At 49.3% G+C, this 6,000-nt stretch overlaps 1 protein-coding gene across 1 annotated transcript in view; it reads right to left on the minus strand.

Annotated features, from left to right (window-relative positions):
- TOX2 (TOX high mobility group box family member 2) overlaps nt 1–5,994 on the minus strand; it is a 189,625-nt gene extending 183,631 nt beyond the window's left edge. Inside the window, exon 1 of the mRNA XM_006839282.1 lies at nt 5,915–5,994. The gene's annotated coding sequence lies outside the window, so the exon portion shown is untranslated. The remainder of the gene's footprint in view (nt 1–5,914) is intronic.
- Between the last annotated feature and the right edge of the window lie 6 nt (nt 5,995–6,000).

Here is a 6,000-nt window from a genome sequence, read left to right on the forward strand (position 1 = left end):
TGTTAGAAAAAACTAGCCTAAATGCCCAGGAATTTAACTTTGGTACATACACACAATGGAATACTATGCAACGTTGGAGAATAACAATGAATCTGAGAAACACCTCATAATATGGATGAACCTACAGAACATTATGCTAAATGAAATTCACATTAGTCAGTCACAAAAGGATAAATATTATATGAGACCACTACTGTGAAAACACAAGAAAAGGTTTTCATGCTAAAAGAAACATCCTTTGATAGTTACCAGGGGTGGGAGGGAAGGAAGAGGCTAGAGGGTTGTTGTTGTTATATGCCGTCAAGTCAGTTCTGACTCATAGAGACCGTTTATAGAGTTTCTGAGGAGTGGCCAGTGAGCTTGAACCACCCACCTTTCAGTTCAAACAATCTTGCAGTTCAGCGCATCAAACCTCAGCGCCTCACCAGGACTAGAGGGTAGACCCATATGAACTTGGGTGACGGGGAGGGCAATGTACAAGGAGACTGGAAAAGGAATGATTATGACAGGTGAAGGCACAAGGAGGCATGTAAGGGCTAAAAGGGACGGAGATAAATAGTCTTATATACACAACCTGGGAACAACAGTGTTCTGCAGACACAAAGGCTGAATGGGTATGGGAGGGAGAATGGCAGGACACCCACAGATATCTAAGGACTTGAAAGAGGATATTTGTACATGGGGATTTACCTTTGCTGCAAACACACCTATGAATGTGGAAGAGCGTACAGTAAGCAAAATGATGAAAACTTCTTAGATATTATCACACATCTTAAGGCAATGAGTTGCTGGACCTGCTGGCAGCTCAGGACCATAGTCCGGACACCATGGTCAATTAGCATAACATAGTCCACAAAGACAACATTCTACATTCTACTACGGTGAGTGGCGTCTGGAATCTTAAAAGCTCATGAGCAGCCATCTAAGATACATCTATCTATTGGTCTCTCTGTGTGCGAAAGAAAGAAGAGTGCTGAGAACTGAAGAGGCTTGGAATCATTTAGTCTAATAGACTAACAGAACACATGAGCATCAGTCTCCATGACTCTGAGACAATAAGAACTAGATGCTACCTGACTACCACTACCAACTTCTCTGAAAGGAATCACATTAGAAGGGCCCGGATAGAGAGGAAGAAAATGTGGAACAAATTTTAAGTTAGTATATTAAAAATCATATTTAAATAAAAATAAATCAGGCCTTACTAGTCAAGCCTTGAGGAACCTGAGACTATGACCCTCAACCACCCTGTAGGTCTGGAAAGGAACTCACCCCATGGCCCAATTTTCAACCAAGCATTCGATAAGTATATAGGGGAGACAACAACACTAGAAAATTCTGCTCACCATGAAATGGCCAGTCATTCAAAATCAAAGGGCAGCATTTACCTAAAGGCAAAGTTGGGAAGGGATGGGTAGAGGGTGAAATGGAAACAGGAGCCACATGGAGAAAGTGGGATCACTGGAGCAGCCTGGAGGAGATTACCATTAGTGAGATGAAACAAAGTGTGTGACTTGTTGAATGGAAAACCGGTGATCTTCTCTGTAAACCTTCACTCAATTTACAATAAAAAGTTTTAAAACAACAATGAGATATCATCTTACTCCAGAATTAATAGCAAAGTTCAAAAACCCAGAAATTAGCAAATGTTGACGAGGGTATGGAGAGACTGGGACCCTCCGACACTGCTGGTGGGACTGTAAAATGGTGCAACCACTGTGGAAAATGGTACAATGTTTTCTCAAAAAGTTAGAAATAGAAATACCGTATGACTCAGAAATCCTTCTCTTCAGTATATTTCCTCAAGACCTAGGAATGTGACACGAATAGATATATGCACATCCACATTCACTGCAGAACTGTTCACGATAGCAAAAAGATGGAGACAGCCTAAATGTCCATCAACAAACTTTGGTACTTACACACAACGGAATACTATGCAATGTTAAAGAATAAGGATGAATCTGCAAAACACTCCATCCCATGGATATAAACCTGGAGGACATTGTCATTGTTAAATGCCGTTGAGTCGATTCCGACCCATATCGACCCTGTGTAGGGTTTCTAAGGAGCAGCTGAGAAGCTTGAACCGCCAACCTTGCAGTTCAAACGGCTCTGCAGTCTGGTGCATGAACCCACAGTGCCACACCAGGACTCCTTATGCTAAGTGAAATTAGTCAATCACAAAAGGATAAATATTATATGAGACCACTATTGCAAAATACAAGAAAAGGTTTTCATGCCTCAAGAAGCATTCTATGTATGTCCTTTGGTTGTTTAAATGATTATATATTCCTGAGTGTTTTTGTGTACATCCCATCCCACCCCACCCCACCCCCCGCTGCTAAAAAAAAAACAAAAACAGAGGGACTAGAAGCAAATACTGTTGAATGATGATGCACAGAGGAGATTGTCATCATTTCAATGAAACGGTAAGTGTAAAACTGATGTTCTACCATGTAAACTATCACTCAATTCACAATAAAAAAAAAAATTTTTTTTTTTAAAGAAAATACATATAACAAAAGAAAAGAACCATTCTATGTTGGTTACCAGGGGTTAGAGGAAAGGGAGACTTATGCACTAGCTAGAGGGTAGACACATGTTACCTTGGGTGACAGAAAGGCAATATACAACAAGAGGGAAGTTGGCAGTAGAAAGATAAAGGTGAGGGAGAAATGGAAGAGTTAAAGAGAATAAAGGTAAACACTGTTAATGGATGGTGCATGCAGGGATTGTAATCACTGAAATGAAATGAAGTGTTGAATATAAAACTGATGATCTACTCTGCAAAAAAAAAAAAAAAAATTGAATGAAGACTCAATTCACAATAAAAAGTTAAAAAGAAAGAGGAAGAGAGAAATCTGGATTCAGACTCCAACTTTGCTCTTTACTTGCTATGCAATCTCTAAGCACACCACACTATGATTCGTTTCCTCTCCTATGGAGCAAGGAAAACAGAGATCTTGGGGGCCACAAGCCCCTATACTCACCAAGCACCATTATTACATTACATAACAATGTGCCTGCCTCATATCTGGTCATCTATTTTTCAAATGCAAACAGATACTACTATGATACTATTTCAAAGCAAAAATGAAACCACAGCAGCTTTTTGTCATTGTGTATTTTCTCAAACAAAAGATACCCAAAGAACAATCACTGTCAGTGACTTTGGTTTCAAGAGGCCAGGAATCTTTCTGTAGAGGATTGCTAAGGGGACAGTCGCTAAGGGGACGGTCACCAAGGGGATGGTCGCCAAGATCCCCTCCAGGTCAACTGCCCCATGGTCCACAGGCATCACTTAGGAAAATGTCTGTCCTTTTGTTTCTCAGCCTGGGACCCTGTGGGGACAAACCTCCTTTCTGGACTCCAGGAATTGAATCCCCAACCCACTGGCCCCAAGTGTGGTCACTACAGCCCTGACAGAGACTCACTGTAAGGTTGTAAGGTCTGGGCACTTCCTCCTTGATCCGCATTAGCTTCTGAGGCCAGAAGACCCTTAATCACCAATGCGTTCCTCCACCACCACCACTGACTGCCACTTGGGGGTCTGCAGACAACAGGCATCTGGTGCACCACTAGATGAACCAAGTGGGCCTTTGCTGCCTCTCTCTGTCACAATAGGTCTCACATCCAAGGTCAGACCTTTCTTTCACCTATCCAGTTTGATGCCCCCTCCCCACCCAGTCCTGGACACAGTCCCAACTTTGGGCCCAAACCAAAGAACCAAATCCACTGACACTCAGTTGATCCCGACCCATAGAGACCATGTTTCTGAGGCTGTAAATCTTTACGGAAGCAGAAAGCCTCAGCAGTCTGCCGTGGGGAGGTTAGTGGGTTTGAACTTCCAACCTTGCAGTCCACCAGGACTCCGTCCTCTGAGCCAGGGGCCGGAAGCTATCTATGTGACAGAAACCAGAGTATCGGGCTTCTCACTCCCCACGCGGTTCCCTCTCCAGCCTTTTCCACACTGGTTCTCCATGCTGAGTCAGAGGTTCACAGAACATCAGAATAAAGCAGGGGCCTCTCTGGGTCCCGCCTTCCACAGATACCACTCTGGCCAGATTTACAGAAACCTCCACCCACCCACCCATCCAAAGAAAGCACTCCAGCTAAGTCCCACCCACCAGAGTTTGAGGCACAATTCCCCACCCCCCTACCCATGCCCCTCAAACCAGGGGCTGGAACCTGGCCAACTTTATATTTTAAGAAAATAACAAAGCCAAGGGCAGAAGGCAGATCAGCTGTCGCCACATGCAACCACCCCCTTCTGCCAGAAAACTCCACTTGCTACTTTGAATCAATTTCCCTCCATCGGCCTGGGAAAAATTGAGTGAGAACCCGCCTTCCCTTGAGGACAGCATCCTCCCTTTGGGCTTCTAACTTTGCCAGTCACGGGACAAAAAATAATCACCCCCACCCTCTACGAGACCGCACGTGCCACCGCCCCTGTCCCCACACCGCCACAAGCCCGCAGGGTCCTGGATTCCTCTTCCCGGCGACCTGCGTGGGAGGTTTACCCGGAAGCCTCAGTAGCAGCTCCCTTGAGGCTTGGGGACGCACTAGGGAGGCCCAGCCAGGGAGGCCCGGGGTTTGGTGTACAGACAACACCTTCCGCAGTACCCCACAGCAAAGGGCTCTCAGAAAAGCTCCTGAGGATGGAGGAGGAGACCTGGGCCGGGCCGCGGGTCAAGGCACCCGACGCGTACTCACCACGCAGCTCAGCACAGCCCGCGCGTCTGCGCCCGGGCGGCGGGGAACCCACGCGCGCGGTTCAATCCGGGCTCCGGATGACGAAAAAGCCGCGCTCGGCGCGGGCCGGCACTGGACCGACGCACCAACCCGCGGACGCACTGACAGACTGGCTCCCAAAGAAAGTTTGAAAGTTCACTCCCGATAGAGAGTTGGGGAGCTGGACCCCGCATCCTCACCTAGCCCTCACAGCTGGGGTGCGGGCGGAAGCTCTGGCTAGGGTCAGGACACCTGCGACATCGCGGGAGGAAGCGCCCGGCGCGGCACCAATCTAGATGGGGAAGCTGAGGAGCCTAGCTCGGAATATGGGGGTGGGGGCACCCTTCCCTACTGCGCCCGCCAGGAGGGACGCCCCTCTCCTCGCTCCCCGCTCCTGGAGGGCGAATCGCTAACTCGGAAGCCAAGGCTACCGCGCAGTGGTGTGCAATTAGTAAACTGCCCAGTTAGTGCGCCGTGGCGGCGCTGAGAAGTTAAACGCTGGCTCCAGTGTGGATGACCCAAGTGTGTGTAGTGGGGGCGGGAGTGAAGGACGGAGTGGGGTCCTGGGCGTGACCGCGTGTGACAGTGTGGCCGTTAGGGCGACTTGTGTGTCTGAGATCCACCGTCCAGGGCGGTGAGGGCAAGCCTGTGACTGTCGGAGAGACTTCTTTGTGTGATTGTCCCCAGTTGTGACTGGGTGTGACAGCGAGTGGGGGCATGCTGCGGGCCCTGTGAATGATAACTTGTATGTAGCGGCGTGACAGTACGAGTGTGTCATTGTGTACCGTCAGGGTGACTTGTGTGGGACGGTGACCGGGAAGTCGCTCTCTGCGTGTGATGATTTCACTGAGTGTCGATTTGTGTAGGGATGTGAGGCTGTCAGGGGACGTGGATGGGTATTAGTGTCAAGGTGTCATCGTGTGGGTGACTGTCGGGTGACTTCTGCCCGAGGCCCGAACCGCGAGGGTGGCTATGTGAGTGGCATGTGTCCGTCGGCTAAGCTAATGTGTGCGTGTCCCGCGTGCTGGCACCGCTAGCGCCTGCCCCCGTGCGTCCCGGGCCGACAGGTGACTCCGATGCCTGGCGCTCCAGTCCCGGACGTTCCAGCCCCGCCCGCGCTGTCCGAAGGCGCGGGCACCTCCGCCCGCTCGCCCCCGCTCCGGCCCCGGCCCCCGCCTACCTTGCCGCAGTGGTAATAGTCCAGGTGCGCCAGGCTGGTGGGCTCGGGCCCGGGCCGTGCGCCCACCGCGGGCGCCGAGGGGTACA

This window comes from Chrysochloris asiatica, unplaced genomic scaffold (assembly GCF_000296735.1).
Source record: "Chrysochloris asiatica unplaced genomic scaffold, ChrAsi1.0 scaffold00023, whole genome shotgun sequence".
In the NCBI taxonomy this organism is placed as follows: Eukaryota; Metazoa; Chordata; class Mammalia; order Afrosoricida; family Chrysochloridae; genus Chrysochloris; species Chrysochloris asiatica.